The following is a 27038-nucleotide window of genomic DNA, read 5'->3' as shown; positions in this document are numbered from 1 at the left end:
TTTTAAGTCAGACCGTAAGGATGCTTTACAACTGCACTGAGCGAACCTTTCCCAGTGTGGCTCCTGGGTTTCACCCCTTGGTTTCAAACAGCCAATTATTGTCCTGGTGAAGTGCTGTGGGATGAAATTTGTCCAGTGGAGTGCCTGGTGTTCACCAGCGGAGCAGTGAGGGCAGGTGACTGAGAGGTGCTGCACGTGCAGGGCTCGTGTCCCCTGCTGCGTCCCTTGCCCCTGTCCCCACCCTATGTCACTGCCATATTGCATGGCCCATAAGCTTATTCCAGTGGTCAGTCTAAATCTTCCAGTTACATGACTTCTCCCGTCATGCCAGTGATGGGTGTCCAAATTCACCTCATCCTGTCCCCTCCTCGCCTCTGCCTGCCTGCTGACTCCCACCCCAGCGCTGTGCATCCCTCTGCCTTTTGTTGGTACAGCTGTGCGTGTGGGAACTGAGTACCTGGAGCTCTGTGGGCGAAGGGTGGGGAAGCTTTGGGTTGCATTTAAAGCAAAAGGGGGATCTCGCCGAGGAGGCAGTATGCGCAGGGCCACCTGGGGCGTGGGCTCTGCTGAGCCACTTGGCGCAGCAGCGGCGGCGGTGGGTTGGCAGCAGCCACCTCTGCCGCTGCAGCCACCTCTGCCGCTGCAGCCACCTCTGCCAGGTCTCATCTGCTGCTAAGCTGGCGGCTGAACAAATGGCACAGGTAGGGTCTGCTGGAAACCAGGCCCCTTATTTACAATCTACTTTGCTGGCCTTAATAATGCACAGAGAAAAGCTCTGAAGCAAGTTGTGTTGGCATTGAGCGCCGGTGATCCTCTCCCCAAGCTGTGCTTGTTTCTTTCTCCTTCTGATGCCACCGTGATGGCAAGCTGAGCTGTGCTGGAAGCTGGGAAGAGAATTCTTGTCTGCAAGCAACAGACATGGAGGACAGCACAGCTTACTAAACATGATACCGTGTCTGAGGAGTTCAGATGCAGCAAGTTCATTTTTCATGCTGTCACATTCACAAAACCCTGTCCATGTGTTTACACAACAGATTTACCTGTGCATCCTCGTGCCCACTCACTCATCCAGTTGTGCTTCGGAGATGAAGTGGAGGTTTGAGTCAGGAGCTTCCTAAAGCCTCTGAAGTGATAAATCTCAAATCATACACGACTAGATTTTTCCATACTGCTGCTTGCATGAAGGGCTTTAAACCAGTATAACTTGTAACAGACAAATGGCATTTGCCCAAAATGGTCTCTGCCAGGAGCTCCTGTTGGTCCTGCAGGGAAAGGTGCAGCAGGTTTTGCTGACTCATGGGCTGAGCTGACTTGCTACTCCACATGAACACAAACAAAGTTGGGGCAGCCTTCAAGCAACAAACCCCAAACCTGTTTAAGGACAGCAATGGGTGGGGAATGGCACAAACCCTTGGTGCAGCTAAGCCTAAAAACAAAGCTTACTGTTATTTTGAGAATATTGTTAATTTATAGATCAAACTTCAGAAAAATGGCTTTGATCTTTGTATGTGTGAAGCTCAACATCAAATTGGGATCTCCAGCTGTTTACAAATCTGCTAATTCAGGAAGCAGAAAAAATGGAATCAATTATTTGTTACCCTGTCTGCTCCCACCTGTAGAGTTTTGTCTTACATTTGCTTACAGCTTCTGCAGAGCAGGACTCTGATGTTCCTCCTCTGCAGCTGCAGAGCCCCAAGGAACCTCAACTATGCACTGCAACCCAGGGGCAATCACCCTACAAATAAGAACCTTGCTAGTCCTGACGTCCTGGCCAGTCTAAACACAACCCTCTGCAGGTCTTGTTGCCTTGGACAAAGGTCCTGACCACCCACAGAAGGTGCACCAAAGGCAAGAGGTACTGCTCCTGCCCTCCTGAGCAGCCAGCCCTCTGCCACTGGTGTTCATCAGCCTGCATGTCCGTGTGCAGCCAGGTGGAACGCTGAGGGCTCCCCAAAGAGATGGGCAGCACAGAACAGAGAAAGAGAGGCGGAGAAAGTGTTTTCAACCTGCTCAGCAAATTCCACAGCAGTACAAATACAGCCAAGTCAATAGAAATGACACTAAAAAAGCCTTCCTTCAGGACTGCTCCGCTCCTCCCTGTAACAGCATCCTCCCAGGTGACCGTCACAGAAAGGACCACTAGATGCAACTTTTTTTTGTAAATCCCCAACCAAGTTAGTTAATTACTGAAAACAAGTAGAGCTTCAAATAACCTTTCACTCTTTTAATCAGCAATGATTGTTTGCTTTTTGTATTTAGATCCAATTAGTTTTTAAAATAGGTAAGGCAAGTTTCAAGCTATGGAGATTTTAACCCGGAGTTTATTACCCTGAAGATGAAAGTTTAAAGTAAAGTAGTACTGGATTTCTTTTTTGTAAATTACTTACACCCTGATTACCTGACATTTTCATCTATGTAAAAAAGTGGAGAGTTTGACTGTTAGACTTAAATATTGGGAAATCTATCCAACAGCACCCTGTCAGCTGGTCAGAGCTGTCATCTGTCCATCTCCTTGAGGAACAATTCAGAGATTCCGCGGAGATGAACATGCTGTACACATATCTATAAATAAAAAGTTCTGTTTCATTTGTGGTGAGCTACAATTAGGTATGCATCTACATACATCCAAGGCTATAAATAAAAATTAGTACCCTGTTCATGGAGTTGACCTGGCCTTGGAGATGCTAAGTCATACACGCTGTTCGTGTATATACAGCCATATCTGGGACACCAAGTTTCTCAGAAGATATGCAGTGCTATGGCCTCAGAGCTCAGATTAGGTCCCCTGAAAGGAATAAGAGGATAAGAGGGGGGAGTAGCTGTGACCAGCCCTGATGGGTGAGCCCTTACTACAGCACGAGGTTCTGCTGAGCAGTGACTGAGCCAAACAGAAAAAGCGTGAGGCCGGGCTGTGCCTGCAGGTGGGTGCAAGTGGCTGTGGGGGTGGGGGCAGCCCAGAGGAGGCAGCAGCAATGCTCCGTCATACGACTGACGTTGGAGATGTGACATCAGGTGGTGGTAAAAAAGGCAGAGGAAAGGTATACAGACTCTTAGCTGGTACTAGCTACTGTCCCTAGCTCGTCTCCAGCAGGTAATACACATCCCTCTGCTGTTACGGATGCCTCACAAAGAGCACTGGGACTGGGCATGCCATTTCAAGCTGCCTGACCAGTGCAGCTGGAATTCCATCTACAGTCTCCAAACAGGCAAAAATCCCACACACAGGCCTTCGGCCATGAGTCCATCTCGGCTACTGGAGATGTGAGCCACAGCTCTGGAACAGAGATTACCACAGGCTACTGTACATCCAGACATACCATGTGTATATCTATATACATAATAGATACTGATAGATAAGCCAGAGAATAGCCAGGCATAAATGTAAACAAATATAGCTCAGATAATAGACAGGCATAATTAGATAACAGGCACTAACAGATGATAGTGGGAGAGATGGGTAGGGGAAGATCAAGCATGCCTTTCCTCTGAGCTGAACCTCTAGTGTCTCCTTTATTTCTTCACATTAGTCTTCAGCCATAAAGTGAAAATTTAAGTCTTTCAGTTACATTACTGCATACTGCTCCTGGGAGACAAACATTTGCTTTGGTGCCGGTTATTTTCTATCTTTAACACTAAGAGGACAGAGTGGACCCTGCTCTCAAACATCAGGATTGCAGAATTTCAGAAGCGATTTTAGCTGACTTCTGTTTTAAGCATTTTTCATTTATTCCTGCAGAACCTCTTCCTGAAAGATGCCTCTTGTTCTCAACAGGACCAAATGATGCTTAGATTTATCTTTAATCTCTCTGATTTATTTCATAGGAGATTAAATAAATACTTGTTAGCTTGTTCAACAAGCCAACAGAAGCCTCAAAACCATTAACCGAGGGTTATGGCAGATGTTGGCCTGTGGAAGTTGCAGGAACTCAACATCTGCAGAAAGCCAACCCTTAGATTTTAAGGCATTGCTTTGTACAACTTGAGGTAGTCTTGAAAAGGTTTCTCACGAGATTGGCCAGAGCTGGTGTGGCTTTTAAAGTTCATTCCCTCCACCTTACAACTATCTTCAATAAAATACATTCATTCGGTTGGATTTATGTATTCACTCAGTTGTCATTTGCTTGCTAATAAACCATGCACTGCGGGGATTTTCACCAGCTCATGATCTGTAATTAACTAAGTATGCAAAGTATTTACCTCAAATCTTGTTAAACTAATACCTTTGGCTCTATTTATTCAGGACGTTGCTTTTAGAAAAGTCCTTAAGGAAACGTGTCTCATACATACAGTACCATGAAAGGAACAACACATTTTCACAACCTGAACTATTGCTCATGCCTTGTGCATTCTGGAAGATAGCACAGCCAAGCCAGAATCACAGATGGTGTTTTACATGACAGCAATCATGACTATTGGTCCTCAAGTGATTTGGAAAAAAGATAACCAACCAAACCCTCAACATCTACCAGGATCAGGTCATACCGGAGGAGAGGAGAGAAGAAGAGTAGCATCACTGGTTTATAAACATCTGATTTACACCCTAATAGGTAATTATGCCACAGCTGGTAGGGAAAATTTCAAACAAGCAGTTAAAGTAGATTAAATATCAAAATAAAGCATGACTTAATCCAACCAACATGGCCTTCTCAGTGCACTGCATCATGCTGTTTTGATATGAGAAGGTGCCGAGCAAAGAAATTATTCTGGCATTATTTTAGGACTAAAGTCAGTCCTGCAATTCCTTCTTTGAGCATATACAGCTACAGAGACTATGGTTGCTTTCAAACAGTTTGTTATGCTGTGTGTTTGTCAGAACAGGTCTTTTATTTGATAAAGGCAAGCCAGAATCAAATTCACTGTCACTCTCCAACATCAAAACTAGGCCTTGAACAAAATTCATAGGCTGGATAAAGAACATCTCCTTGATGAAACAGGCATCTTCACAGAATTACCCGAGTTCAAAGCTCCCAGCTCAGGAGCGGCCAGAGCACATTTTGCTTTTGACTTGCTAAATATCTCAGGTTTGGAAATTTATGAAGCTCAAATTAATAATTGATTTGGGGAAGCATTGGATTTCAGGCCACTGTATCCTGTGTGCTGGTCTCAAACCATCTGTAGTAAGTATATCCAGAGCGTCAGACACGCTGGTGCACTGGTGCATCCAAAACTGAAGCCAAGTCCCCTCAAGGACAGCCTGGACACACCCTTACTTGCACAGATGAGGCAAAATCCCATAACCATGTTAAAAAGCCCAAAGTGAGTACCCTTCTACCTGCTTGCCAGAGATTTACGCAGTTTAGCTGAAGTAGCTGTTTAGCACAAAGGACTCCACGTGATTATTGAACACAGCGTAGCACAGAAGCCAGGTTTGTATCCATCCTTGCCTCTGCCTGTGGATGCCCCTGCAAGAAATCCCCTAGCTTACACTTCACAGCATGCAAATGAGAAAGAACGATGTTTCTGAGGAGTCCTTAAGCCTGACACTTAGGAAAAGCATCTACAATGCAAAGCATGTCATACTGCTAGTGGGAATTGCAGGAGGAGAGGGAGCATTTTCCAAGACATCTGCAGGGGATATTTTACGAACTGAAGTGTGTTTTCTCTTAGGGCACCGTGTCGTTGCTTCACTTGATTATCCATGATGTTTTAATGACCATGTTTTTAAAGGTTTTTCATAAGAATTAAATTCTGCATCAAGAGGCTATGTGATCCCAAAGGGGAAGAGTGTTTTACTTAGGTAGCCAACCATGACATTGGGGGATTTCAAATGGAAGTGGGGAAAATAAAGGAGTGTGCAGAAATTAAACAGACTGAAAAAAGAAAACTGAAAAAATGCTGATATGAACTGGCCATTTGTTGAAATGCAAAGTGTTATGGGGAACGTAAACCCAGCAAAATAAAAAAGCAGAAAGGGGCATTAAAATCGTTCCTGTAGTACTCCCCTTCAGATCACACTGTCCACGCTGCAGTGCAACCCAGCATAACTGGACCAAACCCACCAGAAATGGCTCCATTTCCCTGCAGGTACCACTCTCTAGTACAGAGGTCAGTCAAAATGGGAGGCCTGAAGCCACTTGCTTCCTGATCAGATTTCAGGACTCATCATTGCCACACTTGCACTGGTTTTCTAAAACGTATTGGTTTTGTCACTCTTGCTTGCAAAGGTGCAAGACCGGGGTAAAGCCAAGTAAACAGAAACACAGTAGTCCAGAACAGAGACTGCTGATCATTAACGTCACCTTTCATCTCTCCAGCTTTTTCACCATGGCCACTGAAAGCATTTGTAACACAGACAAAAGTCCAGGCATGTTAGTTACTGTGCTTTTCAGGTCTCCGTGAGGCTTAACCAGCCACAACCAAATCCTGGTTAACATCCTCACCCTCCCAGTTACCCCATCAGCAGGAAAAGAAGTTGCACTGCCTGGATGTAGTAGCAGAAATACTAGACAGCAGCTGGAAACATCCGCCAAAGAAGTCTATGCTGGGTGGATTACTCCTCACATTGCAAAGTGTCTTTCAATGACAACTTGAGAGAAAACACCAAAACACTGCAGTCTGACATGCTTTCTTGTAACACGTTGTGGAATTAAGAGAGAGAAGGTTCACGTCGTTTCATGACATGGGTGGGAAACTGTCCAAACCAGCAGGGCAGGAAGGCTCCTGAGAAGAGCTGCCTCTTCATCATCCTCATGGTACGGCCTGGGGCTACTGGCCAAAGGCACAGGCCCCTTCTACCGTGTGCCCCGTTCCCCTACTGCCTAGCCTGCCTTAACTCCCACCGTGGTTTCCTTACCTGTCAGATCTGTTTAGGTTTGCAGGAGAGAAACAATCTGAACTCTTCCTAACATTACTCCAGCTTTCCCAGCCTACTGACACCCCCCCCACCCCACCCCTGTGCCCCAGCGAAGGGCTGCGGAGCCTGGCTGCTGCGCTCTGCCTGCTGCCATACTCCGTTGGAATGAAAAATCAAACTCGCTGCTGACTCCCACTCCTAACCATTTGTAGCAGACAGAATGAGAGCAAAAAAGGGATTCCACTGAGCAGAGAAACCAGGAGGGCACAGGCGTGGGCAAAGCAGCCGAGGAACAGAAGGCAGCATTTGTTTTGACTGATGCAACCTGACAAAAGCCAAATAACGTGTCCATTCGCACAGCTGCATGTTGCTGTAGATGTGGCATGGACCACACAGACAATATTTAATGTAACAAATCGGTAATAAACAAAGGCAGCCTTTTTCCACTTTCACACATAAAAATTTAATACGTTTCTGTTTCAAAAAGATTCACACTAACCTTTCAGGCAAACCCTTTTTTTAGAATTAAACATATGATGGGGTTTATTGTGCAAAGTACCACGGGCTTATGTGGGACCGAGCTGTGAAGTGACAACACCAGCCGTTCTACTTCAGAAAGTCCAGTTGGTTGAAACCCAGGTTTGTAAACCACCAAACCTGAAGGAACGCCTGTCTGCAGCTGGTTTAGGTTCTCAGAAACACGCACTGCATGGTCAGAGGGATGTGCAGGGAGAGCGAAGCAGCTCCAGTGTTCGCTTTCACTGCTTTTGTTCCCCTGGGAAATGCAAATCACCATCTGGTTACTTCTTCAATGAAGGAAGGGTTAAAAACCAGGTGTAACTGGAAAGAAGATTTCAGCTTCACAGAAAAAGAAGAAGAAGAAAAAAAAAGACACAGAAAAAGAAAAAAAAAATCATAAACCTAGCTGCACAAAGCCATCTGGGATCCTTGTTACATATGGGCGTACATTTGAATCGCACCTACTCAAACGGTGCTGGGGCAGCCGTCAACTGGGTTGCCGGTGGAAGAAGACACTCAGCACCAAACACAGCCAAGACTAGGTTCTGATTTAGGTATTGACACAGGGATTCAAATTCCTAGAGTATTAAAGCAGAGGAATGCTAGAACCTCTTAAATATGCACTTGGTTTCTCCTCTCCCTTTCCAAGGACTGCCAGACCTTACCTTCCCGCTTAACAGAAGTGGTGAACAATTACTTTTCAAATTTATAGGAAGGTGTTGATTGAAAATATATAATTTTGAAATTTATGATATGACCAACTTACATTATGATATTACATGACTCAGTCTGCCATTATTTTTCAACAGAAAAATCTTTTGATTGAGCAAATCCATTTCCTTAAACTTCAAAACAGGACAGATGAAATAGCCATTTCCGAAGAACAGCAGAGGCATAAACCACCCCCTGGCAGCCTACCTGCAGGGTTTAATACACGGACCGCTGGAGTGCTACCAGGGTGGGCTGTTTGCCACGCACAGTGCACCTTATCCCAACACCAACAAAACAAGTGCTGCTGGTCCTAATTGCTTTAGGACCCAATCGCTTTAGGACCTACTTGCAGTCACACTTTTGAACACATGGTAACAGTGTTTTGTTGTGTTTACTGGGGTTTGTTTAAAAAAAAAAAAAAAAAAAAAAAAAGCAGAACTCACATACACACCGCATCACTGCTTAGGGAGCAACCCTCCTACCAAGGCTGCACTGTGTTAACTCTGTGTTAGAAGCTGTGGAGAGCATAGACAACTAACTTTCAATTCTGACCACCTTAAGCACTGGTCCTCCTCCTGCCAGAGAGGGCAGAACACACTGTGGCGTTTCTGTTATTTCTCTGTAAGAAAAGGCATAAGCTTTGCATCGTATACAAATTCAAAGTGGAGGATCCCCAGCCCCTGCCCACCTGCCCCTGCTGTTTCTTCCCATTCACATCACGTTCTCAGAGCACGATTACAACTTCTAGATCCTAAACCAGTTTAGGAATAAATGTAGGCTGCTTTGCTATACAACATTAAGTCTTTGGTCTAAGACAGTCCTGAAAAATGTACATCAGGGTGCGGGCCACTGTTGGGCCAGCCCCGTACAGTAGGGACCACCCAACAGGGCCAGTCTCTGCAACAGAGTCACGAGTTCTCTCTGCACTAAAGCCAACATATTCTTTCAAATCATTCATTACAAATAATGTGTCACATAAAGTCCCAGTGAACCCATTCAGCCACTGAAATGCCTATTTCTAAATACACAGGCTGTTTTCTAATATAATTTTCCTTTTCTTTTTAACAGTTTAAAGTGAAAATGCGAAGAGCTCTAGCTGCAAGAGGGTACAACGGTAAGTGCTTTTAGGTTAGCAAACTGCCATGTTCTCCATTCCTCTCACATGAAGAGGACAGCATCAATGACTTTTGCAATGTGCAAAAATGTACCAACAGACTGTATTTTCCTGGGCTGAGGCTTTGTACGTACGGTCACCTGGACATACAAGCCAGCTCTGAGGTACCTGCCTCAAAATGTATTCCAGCTGACTTCCCCTTCCTCTGCGATGCTGACATTTCCCTGTGACAGGTCTTTTTTGCACAGTGTCGTTAGCTTTGCTTGGAAAAATTAAATTATTAGCTTGTGTACAACTCACTTAGATTATACGATATCCATCCTGTCAAAAATGTATCTAATTAGTTAAGACAACAGGCAATTTCCAGAATTGGCCTGTCAGATAACATATCCTGGCATAAAAGAATCTTAAGGGTGATTTTCCTTACAGAGCTTCAGTAAGACTGTATTTCTTCACCTCCCATATGTAAGTCTCTTCTTTACCTTCTTAAGGGCTGATACAGCTTATCTTCAGGTCACTGAATATCATGAGACATCATTCTTAGAGCTTTAGTAATTTTTATTGTTTAAATATTTAAACAACAAAACCTCTGGGGAAGTAGAATTGCAGAAGAATATCCACCAGAAATTTAAGGTGGAATACATGACAGAGATGTTTTAATTGTCCTTTGGTGCTCCCTGCCTTCCCAGAAAAGCATTATTTACTGACATAAATCAGAACAAAGTTAAATTTAAACATAGTATTATAATAAAATAGAGGGATTGCGATTAGTACAAAAATTTATGCTTTCTAGCACCACAAGAGAGAAAAAAGAATCCCGCCTACCTTACAAAAGCAACCAACCAAGGCTGCTCCCACCGATTAGGGACCATAAACCCGGCAATGCCGTTAAGGTGCCAACATGGCCCTCAGTATAGCTCATGGAGAGGATGCTAACGTGTCCTCCTGCTTATGTTTCTTTCTTTCAAATTAACCTCAGTGCCAGGTTTGCTGGCTTTAAAGTCATTGCTTTAGGGACAGTCAGGAATTATTGATGTAGCGTTGGCTGTGTTATGTTTATTTAGCAATGGAGGATGTACTGAAGCCTGGTTTAAGGTAGCAAGCCATCTACTCGTGCAGCTGAACTCCCCAGCTGTGGTGCCAACAGCAATGAACACCGGGACCTGGTGCCCACTTACACAAATTCACAACAGAGACATAAGCCTCTGAAATCCAGAATGGTGCAGTTTGAGGGTGGGGTGGGAAGGTGTTTCTCCTAACTAGGGGAAAGGAGCACGCAAGCTGGATGGTAGACACCTCATTAAGAGTAAACTAACCCAGACTAGCTCTCCTCCAAAACGATGAGCTTTAGCATCAAGCACTCCTCATCTGTATGCTAACCACATGGCTTTTGTCTACTCAGCTCACACAAACTGCAGGTGCTGTAGTGCTAATAACCCATTTGCTGTTCCTATTCCCTCTGTGCAGAAAATTGTTGACCATTACTCATTCTTTAGGTTTTTTGAACGCAGAAGCCAAAACACACAAGTGAACTGTTTGAAAACAGTGCAAACAAGGACTCAACCGTTGCGAAAGGCTGCTGCTTGCAACCGCCTTTCCGGACTGACTGAGTGGGGCTTGGGTTCTAGATGTGCGTGACAGTCCCACCGGCAGCTGGACCACGGAGGTGTGACCAGCAGCAGCTATCTGAGCCTTTGACTCCTACCACGCGTGAAGCATTACACACAAAAGAATGTGTCCTTCCTGCTCAGGACACAAACCTTAACTTTGTATCTTCACACAGCGTGACATGCGGTGCCACTGCCTGGCTTTGAACGCTGCCTGAATATCCTCCAACAGCATCTGCAAAGCACTGCACTAAAGCCTATGAGAGAGCAAGCAGAGAGATTATTTTAAAAGCCATAGTTTAAAACACTTTCTAGGAGCTTGAGAGCCAACTTGTGCACAAAGACAGCCATCACATTTCAGACAAGAGCTGCTTGTTGGAGAGCAGCTGCAACTGAGGCATCTCACGCTCACCATGGGACACACGGGTGGGTGGGTGGGAGGACGCCAGGAGATGGTCGGAGGGACCAGTAATATTGCTGGTCACTACTGGCTGGAATTGAATGTGCTTGCACCTGACAAATAGAAAAAGCACTGTTGAGACAAAAACTTGAGGGGTGAGGGTGAAGGAGGAAGGAGGAGAAGAAAAGAACTGTAGTGTAATCACAGAAATGGACATGAGGAATTATTTGAGCCTAAATTGCAAAACCTGAGAGACCATTTAACGCCAGTTGTAGCTGATTACTCAATAACCTCCACAAAACTCGTATAGCCAAGAAAATAATAGAAATATTTCAGGATTTTAGGTGTCACAGATTTGATTTTGATATTCAAAATTGCCTGGCCAAACCTGCCCCTCTCCTACATACACACAGATGGAGGCAACTTCAAGCTGTACCGCATTTGATGGGAGTCAGCTTGGTCTGCTGGTGTCAGAACAGGGACTAAATAGACAGGAGCTAAACTCAACACACCTAACGACAACAGAGAACCCACGAGGACTCCAAAACCACCCATAGCCTATGGACAAGCCTACCTTACCCTTGACAAGACATCAGGGCAGAGAGCACCTGTTTCTCCGACGTCCCTTCCTTTTGCTGCGTAAAGAACTGAAGATTTGATTCTTACTCAAGTATAGAAGAAGTATTCTCCATAACCTCTCCCACTACTAACTGCCTAACTTCTATTTTACCAGTCTTGTTCGGCAGTAAACCTAGAAGTCTGAGGGATTTATGATCCACAGGTTTCTAGGAGCCACAAGGAACACTCCGTCATTCCTTGTCCTAAAGCCCCCTTCCACCGCAGAGTGACAGGTCCTTCCAAGTGCCTCTGTACTGCTGTGGGGTACTCCACAGAGACAGCACTAAGTATAATAATATATCTAGATGGGTAATGGTACAACTGTTGCAGTACTTTTTCTTTCAGTTGTTATTTTTTATTCTCTTTCCCTGGGAAACTGGGAGAAGTTGTTAAAAATTCTTGCGCACAGTCCTACAGTAACTGTAATGATAACAGACCACAGAATTCAAGCATTCACATCAGAAAACACCATAGTATACTCTGGAGGGGGAAACAGTCTACTTTTTCCTCAAGAAAATATTTTCTATAATAAATATATCTGGACAGTTTACAAAGTCCTCAGAGGCTAACCAGTTAGCTCTAACAAGTTCTATACCTGACACATTTTTCTTCAGGGTAACTTGCTTCATTCAGAGTTTTTAATGTTTAAATAAACTGCTGCCCAAATCAATAATCTATGAAATCATTCACTCTGGGAAAGTCCTTCAATCCTTTCCCCTGTTTTAAGTCAATTTATATGCTATGCTACAGCTACCTCCGGCTGCATTTCATTACCTTCCCACTCCATCTTGTAGCAGCCACTCTGTAGTTTTGGCTACTATTTTCTCAGCGAGGAGGTCCACAATGTTTTATTTTGTGCCAACTTGTCTCAGACAGCTGAGAAGCCCGTCTGTCTTGTCTGAGGGGTTTAGATCACTGCCGTATTCCAGCAGAGATGGTGAAATCTGAGGCCAAACAGCTGGAATGCATCCGCTAGTCTTTGCCTAGTGACAGTAACTGAAGAGGCATCGTTGCTGTTGGCTTTGATCTTGGATAAAGCAGGTGTGGGAAGAAGCAAACCTGGGCTGTATCGATCCAGTCCTGGTTTATTTCCTTCCCAGCACCAAGTTTGTACTAGATGCTGTCCTACTCTGACATTTTTTTAAGGATACTTAAAATGTCTGTCAACAAAATAATTCCAGAAAGACTTCACAGAACAGCACCAGCCTCTTCAAAAACCTTGTAACTTCAGTGATGCATAGTTCTAACTGAGCAAAGCACTGAAGAAAATGCTTTAAATTCAGTTAGTGGCTATTACTGTGCTGTCAGGGATGGGACCACTCATATGCTTAAGGCTTCTTCAGTAAATGCAAAAGTTCATTCTGTGTTCAAGGGGGCCTACCTGAGCAGCAGCAGATGTCTAACATATCCGATATCCAGTATCCTCCCGATTCTTCTCCCAGGCATACAGCACCATAATATCCAGAGATGCAATTAGGTGCTTGGCCTCATGACACGGGGACGTGGAGGTTACAGCATGTGCTTCATCTTAAACCACATAGAATCGGCAGCGGCAGTACAGATGCACAGACTGAATGAGGCCAATCCCAAGCCTTGCTTTTGCCTCCTCATGCCAAGGCCATTGAGCTAGTTTTCCAGTCATCTGGAAACAGGAGAGAACTTCCAAAGGGAGAGGCAGCAGTCAGGGAGGGCCTGCCCTCCACGCTCTGCACAGCCTCAAGCTCCCGTTTATTTAACAGGGAATCTGAATTGGTCGATATGAACATTCAGAGGTACGTGGCAGAAACGTTGTACCTCTTGGAGGACAGCCTGGTTGTACCTCTTGTGGAACACCCTGCGTGCTCTGCGAAGGCCCTTTGCTCTACAGCACGGGCTCCTGGTGGGACCTACCGGGAGAAACCAGCCCCTACCATGGAACAGGTTGTTACCAGCGGTGGTGCAGGAGGGAAAGGGAAGAGATCCAGCAGCTATTTTAACATACTGCTTGTTAGTGGATAATTAAAAACACGCTTCTCCATCTTTGTCAGATACAGGAGTGTAGGTAGTTAGGGCTTGGCGGCCGGAAGATGTCGCGCTGTATGGAAATACAGGGCCCCTCTCTGGATAGCCAATAGCGTTTAGCTTATGACATAAGCAGACGGAAGTGACGTTGTAAACCCAAGCTATATAAGGCCGCGCCACTTATCAATAAACGCCATTTGCCATCCACCACATTGGTGTCTGTGAGCTGATGGCCCGAGCGGCCTGGGGTTGGTCGCCGTGCCGTTCCTGAACCAGGTCGCCACGCCTCCGAAGGCAACACAGGAGAACCTTAGTGTTTTCTTTTAAGGCCTTAATAAAAAAAAAAAAAAGTAGGAAAAAATAAAATTACTTTGGGAAAGTTTTTCCGCTTACACCTCCCCTTCTCTTTAGAGTGAGGGTTGCATTTCTCTGTACATAAACAGGGATCATTAAACGGAAGGGAAACAGATTTCCCTCAGGCTCACTCCTAAATATGCTCCTAGCCTACCTTAAGTAATGGCCCTCATTTACCAAACTGCTGAGGGCCTAGCTGTTCCCGCCGATTTCAGCTGACTCTCTATGTGAACTGCTGAACACACTGAAAGGCCCTTACTCATCACTCTGAAGTTTAATTTGAGGTTCCTGCTTCTGAAAACCCAGAAAAAAAACTGTAAATCCACTATATTTCAGAGCTTGTGGAGACAGTGAGCAATACCTTACGTTATTTTTTCAGATCTGTCTAGAAACAGAGCAGTAGTGGAAATACTCAGAGCCAGAACATCACACATCTGCATCCAAGGCACTGATGGGTGGTGGATGGCCGTCCCTCCTGCTTCCTCCATCTCTGCCAGCTGTCCAAGGGCACAGCTGAGCCTTGGAGCTGAAACAGGAGAAAGCAGCAAATGCACAGAGCTGCTTCTTGTTTTTATCTTTGAGGAAAGCTAAGCAGGTCTGGGTTTCCTCTTTCTCTTTTTACACCAATACAAGATGGAAAACAGTATGTTTCCACTCACAGAAAATCACTGCAGTTAACTGCATCAAGTCAAGAAGCAAGTGTTTGGAAAAAGTGCACATTTTGTGAAAAACAAACCAAAGAGAAGAACTTCACAGACCAGGGAAATATCCAGAAACTACTCATTTGTTGCTGCTCACTTTCTGAGACTTCGAACAAAGAGAAATGAGGAATAAAAAGAGGAGATGGGGAGAGAGAGAGGCACCTCTAGGACAGAACATTTTTTCCCCAAGCCTTCCACCCTCTTTGTTTTATTTCTACTTTGGAAGAATAAAATATACAGACTTGATTCGCCGTGTCAATCACTGTCGACAGCAGCCTTGCTTGGCCACCTAGTCATTAGGGCTAGTTAATATGTTCCCTCTCCTCTACCATCTCAGACCAGAAAAGCTGTCAGCTAATGAGATCCATACAGGGCATGATGGGGCCATCTCAAAGTAACATACCAGAGAAGAACACTGACTAGAAATATTTCAGAAGTTTTTGTGTTGCCCATGGCTTTAAAAATGTATTTTCACTGCAGAAAAATAAAATTAAAAACAGCTTTAAAAGCCAACTGAAAAATATTAGAGCTTTCTGCATTTGGGAGGGAAAAAAATCCAATACAACCAAACGAGGACCTTCTTACAGATTTGCCCAGATTACCAGGAAAGCTATGGGAGAATGTTAAAAGAAAACATCACAGAGACAGAGCAAGGAAGATTCTGTATCCACAATGCTGTCATCCCAGAATAAACCTGTCACTTTGGTACATACCCAGGTGTGGCTTTTCTGCAGCTTTTGAGATGTGCAGTTCTACTCTTGAGATGCAACACTCTGAAGATGGCACTGTCTTACTCAACAAATCATCTGTTCAACTGATCAACAGATTTTCAGTCTCATCTCTGCTTACAGTAGGATTTCAGCTGCCTTTCATCATTATAGTGCCGTGGATCCCCGATGAGTCTGAGGAAGTTATCCATATCCTTGGGTTTGTGTGTCACTACAGCACAAACCTATACTAGAGCATCTCAGGAACTGACCCAGGACCTGAATCCCTGTCCAGCCAGTGGCTTGCATTAGCCACGCAGCACAGCAGAGCAAAAAGGTGCTGCCAGCACTACCGAGTTCAGTCTTGGACCAGCTGTGCAGCCTCATGGGCTTCAAACTGACACCACTTACACCTGCGCAACCTCTGGGAAAGTCATAGGGTGGCAGAGGTAGAAATGAGGGCAGCATTTGCACTGTGAAAACATCTCATGCAAGAACTAAAAAGCTCGTTTCAGAAGGTCAATTCTCCTGCAGAGCCCAGGCTCTTAGAGATGGGTTTTTAAACCAAGTTTACGGGCCACAGTGGCAAACAAAATGCATGCAAAAAATGTTACAGGCAAGAATGCAGGCCTCATTGACGTTTCGTTTGCAAAGCCACTTTGCAGCAGGACTGTTCAGAGCAAGTCAGTCTCACCGCACTGTATTTTCAGAGAGAAAGGAACAAACAAGCAGACCTAACAATTCTCTATGGAGATGAAGGGTTTGCTGTACTGGAGCAGACAAATTGTCCAGTTTCATTCCCTGTTTCTGAAAGTAGCTTGCACAGCATGGTTTGAAGAGAGGCAGAAAAAGCATGCACTCACGTGATGCATCCAGCCATTCGCGCCAGACCTTCTCACGGGAGGAGACCTTCTTCCAGCCCCTTCAGTTATCTGACAAAATCACACAGCCTCCCATCCCGCAGTCCAACTTACCAGAAGGTGATCTGAAACTAGGCTCAGGAAATAAACCCGGGACAGTGACTCCTTAACTACAGGATGTATTTGTTGAAGGAGGGAACACGTTTTTATCCAGGCAGGCATTTGCTGTTTTCTCTTTAGAAAGGTAGTGTAAAGTAAAAGATCAAAACATCCTTAGAGCTGAGTGTTCTGCTTTGAGCCTTCTTGCTCAGCATAATGGGTAATAGATCTTGCACTTGCATTTAGAGATTCTCCTCACATATTCTAACACTCACCAAGAAGGGGAGGCAGGCAGACAGACAAGGACAGCAAGTGTGAGAGTCCATCTGAAAGCAGGGCAGCATAAGCACATACACAGGTATCCAGCCTACATTTTCTAGCATACTTCTACTGAGCTTAACTAATCACCTCCATTTACAGCTAATAAGAAAAATTTCTTTGTACTTCCTGTAGTATAAAGAGATGGTAAAAATTATTTTCTCAGGAATACAAAACCTCAAAAGGAGACAGGATATAAAATTAAAAAAAAATAATAAAAAGGAACACATGAAAATAAGCTATACCGTGCATTTGTTTGATGTGTTACGTGCCACTTTACATTGTTTGGAGTTTCATTAGTAGGGTAGCTTTGAGCTTAAGGGAGAGTATTTAAGGACCAATATTTCAAAAGCTACCAAGTTTCTACATAGTGCTGGATGGGACTTTGGAATTGAGTGCAACATAAAAAGAACATGGGATTGAGAACAGGTCTAGCAAATCTCAGTTTCCTCAATTGTTTACTGAGAAGGGTGCTGAAAAGGATGGTATCCTTTTAAATGATTTGCAAGCCCTGTACATTTCAACTTTTAGAAGTCACCAGAGACCAGACAAGCACCAGCACACACACAGCTAGAGCAGGCACATGGGTACGCACAGAGCAGTGTTCTCAACTTCAGCAGGTTTTGAAGATGAGGCTCCCTTAAAATGCTTCACATAAAACATACAAGTCAGTGTCCATAGTTGCAGACTCCTGTGGTTTGCTTCCTCCTCGATTCTGACTATTAATGTGCTTTGCTACTAACCCAGTTTCCAGGAGCAGTGACAAGAACGTGCAGTACGTCCGCGTGCGCTGGCCAGCCTACGCAAGCCACAGAGCCCACAGAACAACCCATACAGGCCCCAGTTAAACTCTGGAAGAAGCCAAAAGAGCTCTCAGAAAGCTTACACACCTGAGTTCATTTGTCATAATATGGGGACCACATGATTCTGGCAGCTGGCAACAGAACAACTGAATATTCACAGCTGCATAATATCTGGGTGGAAACAAAGCTTTTTCATACGGAAAAGTAATTTTATAGGAGCACTTATGATTTTTCCAGTATAACGCACAAACATCATGGTGTTTTTTGATGGGGGCACAACCTAGACAGGATGAGAGTATAAACAGAGACCCAGAGAGTACAAATGTCTCCAGGCTCTGGATTTTCACATATTAGGTCATTGGTGGAACAACAGAACAGGACCCAGAGCCTTGGGAGTCTTCTGCAAGGCCCTTTCCAATGTTCGGCATGCCTTGCATCAGACAAGCAAACAAAATTATCCACCCAGCAGCGATGGGATAAACCCAGTCCCCCCACTGGATTACTCAGACATCTAGGGGATATCTCTAGTACCCCCACATTTTGGGTGCTGCCCAAGGGTAAAGCCATCAGCCATTATAGCTGAGTCAAAAAAAAAAAAAATTCTAACAGGCATAATGTTGGGATTCCACAAAAGAGTATTTCATGGCTGGAAAGCACTTCACAGCAGTCTTTCAGTTTCATATTTTAATATGTCGTTTATTGAGAACAAAGAGAACCATCATGATATTAAAGCAATTTCTCTTTGACCCATAGTGATCTCTAACTCACTGGACTCTGTAATTTGCTTTGTATTGGAGGTTAAGTATAGCTGCTGTAGCTAAGGGCTGAAGGATAACATTCTTCTACCACTCTGCAGTATATTTTTCTCTCTGCAATCCATATATCTCATTTCTTACTAAAATGTACAGAGAAAGGAGGTTCAGAATGCATATTCATATTAGGATGTGCTCATGCTCTGGAGATGACTTTAATACAAAGCCAAAAGGCAATATTAGCTTTGCCACGCAATTAATTCTTAAGGAACAAGACTTTCATCTGAATACGATCATTATGCTAGCCAAAGGTGTATTTTACTGCTGTTGAAACCACATTTCTCTTGTGAACAAATAAAATTCATAGTGTAACTGCTTTTTATAACACCCAAATCTTTTTCAAAACATACAGTAGGGGCTAACTCCTGCTCTCCAAGACTGCACTAATGCAGTAGACATAACGGAGATGTGTGTACCAACATGTAACTACATTACAAATGTATTCATCAATATACTTTCAAAACTAATTGGTTTGTCATCTAATTGTCCTTTACAAAGTAGAGCTGGCAGCTCAAACAGGGGCCTTATCCTTTCATTCACTTTTTGGAAAACATTAGGAACTCAGATCTGGGTGTACCAAGTTAGACAATGCAGATTGATGAAGCAGAAAAGACTGAAAAGACAGGCTTCTTCCCGGGATATGACATCAGAGACTTCTGTGAAGGATGTCTTTCATGGTAAAAGGCGCTCGCTGAGAATGCATAGCCCCTTGCTGCCCTACAGAAATAGCTCTGGAGACTTTGAACAAAACTATCTTCAATTCAAGTAGTGCGATAGCAGTTTCTAACTGAAAGTGCAATCTTCAAAATCTCAGGATAGCCAACAGAAAAGAGCTTCCAAAGTAATAGCTAAGATTAAACCTGCTGCTCCACAATATTTTGGCTTTAGCTCCAGGACGTTCCCTCCACAAGAACTCATTGCAGCAATCAGCCAGAGACACAGATGTTAATAACTAAAGAGGGTCCCATGTAACAGACAGCATTTTCCTGCTTTGTGGAATATTCCTTACAGTCTTGCAGAAAAGCTGCATGTGCCATGGAACACTACCTTCCTGTGTACAGAAATGTGGACATAGACACAGGACTCATGGAAAAACTGAGGATTTAATAGTCCTTATTTTGCAGTAGTCTTCCTCCCTCTCCCTGAGCGCACTGATTAAGTAAGCCTTGAGTTACCCATCAGTTACTATGGAATTTCTCAAAACAACATTTTAAAAGACCTGAAAGGTGGCTCAACCCAATTTTGACAGATAATACATATTAGTTAGCAAGATCTGATGACCAGGGGTGCCAGAGCATCCTTAACAGAGGGGGTCTGAGCCTTATTTTTGTGAAACAGGTGGACTGAAGCACATCTGCAACTCGTGGGTTTCTGCACATGCAGCAAATACACACTTGCAGTTGTTCGGCTTGTCTGCCATTGTTATGACCGAAGGAAAGTTGCCTACAAAGCTTTTGGAAAGGAGTTAAATTATTTGTAATGGCCTTTCTGCTTGCTTGTCAAATATCTTTTTTATTTTAGTTAAATGTCATTAACAATTCCTTTGTTTACTGTTAGATTCCAAACAGAGTGGAATTCAACTGATCAGTTTAGGTTCGACTTGCAGCTTCTTCCAGTTTAACTCACAGGAATTAAGGCTAGAAAAGATCTCACAGATCTGCTTTATCATTCTCGGTGATTTGTTTCTCTTACCATGTGCCTCCTAGAACGGCTCTCTTTTGGGGAGGCAAAAGCAAACTCAGACAATCTGAACACCAATCTGTTCTGGTTACATTCCCAGCATGGCAGGAAATGGCTTAACACTTACTTCCCCTCAATCTCAACATTCATTTATATTTAGAACAACTAATAAGAGACATTCCTATTGATAGGAAGTTTAGCAACGCCTGACAGAGCTCCTTTATCATCAGATTTTAAGAGCAGTTCACCATTTTCCTATATAAAAATGGCTGCCTTGCATAAGTTTTTATGGCCTAGTTATAGGCTTGAGAAAAATGCCTTTAAAATAAAAACGCTGATGCAACATTACAGCAGGCATCTCTAGAATAACATCTTTTGATAACACCTAAAATGACTGGGTTTTAAGGATGTTGTTATAATGAGAAAGGAGGGTGTTTAGAGCTGCAGGTGGCATTGTTTCCAATCTAAGAACACAACTGGGTGCAGAAAATGATGCGTCTCTAACTTTCAAATAATAAATAAGACGATGATGTATATTCCTCTGAATGCTTACAGGAGGAGGAATAGGTGGAAAGCAGAGGCCAGTGCTGCTGACAGGGGTACAGTAGCAAACAACTGACTTTCCAAAACAAAACCTAGGTTCTGTACCATGATGTGCAAAGACATACTGTGTGGCGTTGTATCAGATCTGCCTTGAGATTTTGCTAAATATTAGAAAACGTTGTTAACAAAATGTTTGATCCTTAAAGAAGACTGCTTTTGCAGGGATCCCGTGTTTGCACCCTCCCAGCAGCGAGAAGAAAAGCAGATGGTGGCCTGTTTAACATTTCTCTGTGGAAACGGGCACCCCAAAGCACACCAGGATCAGAGATGCCAAGCCAACAAAAAGGACAGGCAAACTTTCAAAAGGTTTTTCTTATACACACTTATGAAGCCTTAAATCCTTGAATGGAAAGTACCAAGCTAATGCAAAAAAGAAGAGAGAACAATGATCTCTACAGAGAGACATTCCCTTGTTTGCAGGAGGGTCGGAGTAGGGCTCTCTCTTAACAAGAGCGAGATACACCAGAGGTAGAAGGAAGCGAGCAGGGAACAGTGTCAGTGTGTGCCGGACACCCTTTCAGGGGATGCAGCAGCTGGTCAGATTCTAGATAAGGATACAAGAATGATAACAGCCGAGATGTCCAGATGGAAAACTACTGTCTTGTTAAACCTAGGATGAATTTATTATCTAGCAAAACCATTACTTCCTGAAAAAACTCATTCCCACAGTTCAAATCCTCATGTCTCATATGGGTACGACAACCTTGCAGTGCCAGTTCAGTGGTGTTGCTTTATGGCTTTATCAAGCTTATAATTTACCAATACCACCTGTCAAATAAATCAGACTAAACCCAAACATACAAACAAACCTCACTACACATATTTTCCATGAAGTTTTCGAGGTAATCACCCCCACAGTAATGACTCCTGTTGTTCTTCTTCCAAAAACCTGAAAGCTAGGAGCTGAGCAGGATTGGGGTTTAAGTTAGGAATCTCAAAAAGGAGAGATGGGAACTCTTTAAACTCACTGGTGGGAATTCAGCTACAGCAACTCAAACACAGCGATGTCTGTTCAACAAACCACCATATCAATCTTAAAAGTTCAAACAATATTGAAATGTTAGAAAAGCTCTATAGCATATACTGTAACAATAATTATAGTTAAAGGTTATGTTGGTTGTCTTAAAACTTTCAACTGTTACATGAAAAAAAGAACAAAAATCTGAAATCATCATTCCTTATAATAATTTTTGTTCTACAGGTTGCTTACAAATAGCTCTTTTTTAATATTGGGAATTTAAATCCACTCTGTATTCCTAAATATACTTGCATAAATCATCCAAAGAACATGACAGAAACAATAATCTGCATCTCATCTTGCAAACAGGAATGGGTTCTATTTAATCAAATTTCAAACTTGAGTTTAGCTGTCAATGCCAGAAAAAATAAAAAATAAAAAAAAGGCAAGAGAAAACATCCACACAAAAGGGATTTAGAAAGATAAGAAGTACCTTTTAAAAAAATTACATTAATAAGAGATGAGATTACAGAAATATTGTGAAAAGAGATAGCAATATAATCAAGTTGCCCTTATAAGTTTGCCACACAAACTAAAATTTTCTGTGTTTGGTATGCCATTTATGTTGAATTTCTAGGGGAAAGTTGCAACAAAAACATCCCAATTTCAGTGATCTGTAGGCATAACATTTCTGGTTGGCTGAAAATTACCAACTTTAGATTATTTAGGAACAGTCACTAGAAGATAAATAAATGTTCCAAGTCCCTTAATGACACCTGCACCTGTTAATACAAAACACAAAGCTTAATCCAGGTTGGATTTTTGGCTTGGCTTAGGTTTTTTTATCTTGCATCAAATAGTGAAGGAAAAAAAAAAAAAAAAAAGAGTATGCAAGTAAAACACTACATAATAAATATGCATGTGTCAAAGAACAAGCACCTGGGCATCTCTAATTCTAGCACTCATTAATATCCTAATGAAATCCTAATGAAGAAATGGTTTAAAAGCTTAATATTCTTTTATTACTATTTTCTGCATGCAGTATGTACAAAACAAAAAGTTACTAGACATTTGTAATTTATCCATATACATATATATATTTATAGCACAAGACACTGGAAGCAAAAAAATCAAAATTGCCAGCCAGAAATTCTTTTGAAAAGATTATCCCACAATGCCACACATGCCCAACTGACACAGTCAGATCAGATCTCAGAAGGTATTACTGATGCAAAGAGCTCAGCAGGGTTTTGAGAAATGCCCTCTCCTTCCCACATGGCTATAATCACCAACCTCGGCACTGGAGTTCCAACCTGTTGCTTCATCTCAAAAGTGAAAGTTTTGTGCCTTAGGTTGGGAATTTTTTTTGTGTGTGTTCTAATTAACATTGCAAATCAGCGCAGAAAGAATTTGCCAGATCTCATCTGTCAAAACACTTATGGATATCGTGCGAAATCTGTGTTTCTACACTTCATATTAGATGCAAAAAGTGTGCTGGGGGAGACCTGAAGAGCAGTTAGCTTGAGAACTCCGAGTCAAAAGATGAGCTCACCATTCTGTTCTTTAAGAAATTAGTTAAGAACAGCATTTCCACAAAAGCCAAAATTTTTTCCTTACTCAAGAACCCTGAATCCTTGTACTGTTTGGAAGTTGGTCTTGATCATGCACCACATATCCAGTTTACATTCAGATATAGGAATAAACTGTCAAATAAGAAAGCAAAGATTATTTTTATTGTTCTCTTACCTACCAAAGGACAAATTCTGCCCTGTGAGTTTCAGCAGTACACCTTTATAAACGAAGGTAAAGGAGGATAGAAAGTCAACATTAATCAAATACTATCAACGAGTAACTAACAGTGTGGTGTTGTAAGAAACTCCAGCTGATACATTCAGTGTTGCATGAACACCGCACCACTGTTCCCTTCAGGAATATATTTTAACTGCTTTGTTTTATTGTTTTTCTAACCCCCTTTTCCCTTCAGCTTTATATTGTGTGATAGAAGCCTGAAGACATCAGTGCTCACCCCCCTCCGCTTTCCAGTAAGCTTTTAAAATGCAATTTTGTGTTCTGGACTTGATGATCTCAAAGGTCTTTTCCAACCTAAATGATGCTATCAATGGTTCTATATCAATCATAACAAGGAAATCAAGACTTGTCTCCTGCTTTTGCTTTTAGATTTGGGGCTTTAAGAAGGTCGATCGTACTGCTGTTCCTTGAAAGGGCAAGAGTGATGTTTCTGTAATGGAGATTTCTCTCCCACCTCCATCAGAGGCAGAGAATGACAACAAATATTACAGATAGCTTGTACAACATTCAGCTTCCCTGCCAGTTAGTCTGTAGCCTCTTCTATTCTACGTTGCTCCCCAGCAGCAGAAAACCATTGAGACCAAATGTTGCAGTGAAAAATCATACTACAAATCCTGCAGGAGGAACAAAGCGTGCTCTGGAAGCTCAGCCATGGGGTGAAGCGCAGCCATCCATTACAGCTGCTACTGCGTCAGGGGGGGATACTTGTTATTAAGGTTTTATGAGGTGAGTTCTGGCAAGTCCTTGGGATCACTGACTTCCTGCTGGGTAGCAGAAACAGAACCCCAAAGCGCAGGAGAATCTGTAATGTTGTTATTTGCAAGACGAGAGGGGCCTCTCGGTCACTGACAGCATTTATTTATTTGGGTGCTAGATATTTCAGGGAAGAAAGATGTTTTGGTTAAGATGTGCTTGTAAACATGATGCCGTGTGTTGGACCTCTAGGTATAATATATGGCCACATCAATCTTACTCAGTATGAAAAACATTTGTATAGAATACTTGGCTATAAATAAGCTTTAAATACTCTGTCACTTTAAGAAAAATCTATATTTTATGGATTAAAATATGCATAAGTTTAAATTTATCTGCACATTTCTTTGGAAACTGTTCCTTGAGAATAACATTAATATTTATTACATTTTCCATGTCTGAGCAATTATATGGGCATAAATTCTTCAAGAGCTGATTCTGCAGGACCTGAGTGGTTACACGGTATCCTATTTATGGCACTGGCATCTCAGGTAAGGACTGGTGCAAGATCTGTGCTTGGCCTTTAAGACACCCTTCATTACATCAGCATTAGCATCTCATTTTACACCTAGGGGAGGCAGGGAGAGGGTCCCGGCCCTCATTTGCATTCAGCCTGACGGCCTCTTTCCCTGCAGGGTGTTCAGGGCTGCGGAGCAGCATCCCTCAAAACTCTTGAAGCCACAACCCCCATTTCTCTCCATTTTCTTAGTGTGACGCCTTCAGTGGTCACCAGCTCTGTTCTTCTCCCGCTGAATAAGGAGAGGTGGTGGCCAAAACTGCAGAAGGGACACCCTGAGGTCCGTTCCCCCCCCCCCCCCCCCCAGCGGCGCTGAGCTGCTGGCGCTCTCCTAGGGGAAGCTCCCACTGCAGCCACTGCATATCCCCACTTTGGTGTCAGCAATAAGCCCGCTCCTCCTAATTCTTCTGTGGCCTTGCCCAGAAGTTTGCATGGCTCTGACATCTTTTATGTAATAGCATTTATTCTCAATATATACCGTTACGGGATCTTACACAAAAATCCAACAAGCACGTTGAACCATTGGGTAAACTGCCATACTTCTTCACTGTCGGTACAGGAAAGGAAGCTTTCTATCAAGGGCATGCCACTGGTTCTTAAAGGCTTGATTTTTTTCCTCTGAACTACAATTAAAAGTTCTACATGCAGCAAATCTGTAAATGCAAAAGATATTACAATGCAATTACGAATAAGATACAGGCCAAAAAATCACGGATGTGTGCTGTCTGTATCCCTGAAAGAAACGGCAAAGCAAATTACACCAAGTGGAAAAGTAAATGATGGATCTACCAAATGAGAAAGATTCTTCACAAGATGCACAAATTAACCTCACGGTACCATTTCCATATGTACTTGCTACACACCTGAAACCCCCCTCTATTTCTGGCTTCAGGAGAGTGCACCTTCAGCTGGCAAAGACAGAATGCTAGCCACTCAGAAAGGTGACTTTTTTTGGACAAATGAGAAAACTTAATGAATTCCCCACTCCACAGACGGCTGTAGTGTATGTTAGAGCACCTGCTGCAACTCACTTCATATCACATTGCAGTTATGAAAAATAGTTTGCTATTTTGGAACCCCCTGGCAGCCACAGTGAATCACTGAGGGCCCAAAGCTCATTTATCTTTTGTCAGAACTGAAGCCAAATGAACGCCATCTTGCCCAGCAGCTGAAGAATGGGGGAAAAAAAAACCACTCTGCAAGTAAAAATAACCAGAGGAGCATGCAAGAGTTGCAAAGACAAGTGACTTCTGGCAGGTAGTGAAAAGCTTTTCACAGCTCACTCAAGCTTTTTAGATTGCAGTATTTCCCTGCGAGGTCCTGAGAAAAGTAACTGGTCATGGGGGGGGGGGGGGGGGGGGGGGGGGGGGCGGGGAGGAGAGGAAGAGGGGGAGAAGGGTTTGGGCCACGGTCACACACTCACTGTCACGGCCTGTCATTAGTGCTGGGACCTGCTGATAACAATTCAGGACTCTTAGCTCCGGATCTGATGTGGCAGAGGTAAAGCCAGAGCTGCCCTGACCAGCGCTCGGTGCTGCCAGAGCAGACAAGGCGATCCCGAATGCTTGCTGCTCGCCAAAACCCGCACAAGCTGTAAGACTACGGAATTTACAAATAAAACAATATGACAGCCTCCTCCTCAACGCCTTGAGAAAAACACACCATAACATCAACGTCCACGATACTTTGAATACTTTGATACTTCTTTAAAACACTATTCTAGAAAATCACAAGATCTAAAGTACAGAAAAGCTGCCATTATAGCCCCCAACTCTTCTTTGAGCTGCATCTCAGCAATGACATTTGGACAGTGAAATGTTATATCCCAGGTTTAACTTTACATTCAAATTACAGAAGTGGATCTGCTCCTCCACATATAGCTAAGAAGCACTAACTTGGAAACTTGGTTCCTAATGTGGTTTCCAATATGTTCAGCTATTCTGCTCCCACCCAGATTCCCTCTGCTACATCAAAAGTGAACGGAGCTGTGGAGCTACAAAATACACAGATTACCTGAAATTATTCAGGTTAATTATGACAGAGGGAGTATGAAGTTCTTGGTGAGCAACCAGCGTTGTCAAATGTGAGATCCAAATGCAAATAAAATGCCAAATACTCTACACTGGAAGGAATAATCCATACCAGCATCTTACAGGCTTTGCCTTGCACTGTGACAGACATGTACATCATTGCAGACAATGGAATGAAGACACAATTCCACGCAAAAAATAACACACAGCTCCTAAGATGCAAAATACATCATACAGAAAATAAGAAAATTTCACTCCATGTATGCAGTTC

Source organism: Falco biarmicus, chromosome 7 (assembly GCF_023638135.1).
Source record: "Falco biarmicus isolate bFalBia1 chromosome 7, bFalBia1.pri, whole genome shotgun sequence".
Classification (NCBI taxonomy): Eukaryota; Metazoa; Chordata; class Aves; order Falconiformes; family Falconidae; genus Falco; species Falco biarmicus.
This window is presented reverse-complemented; position numbering follows the sequence as displayed.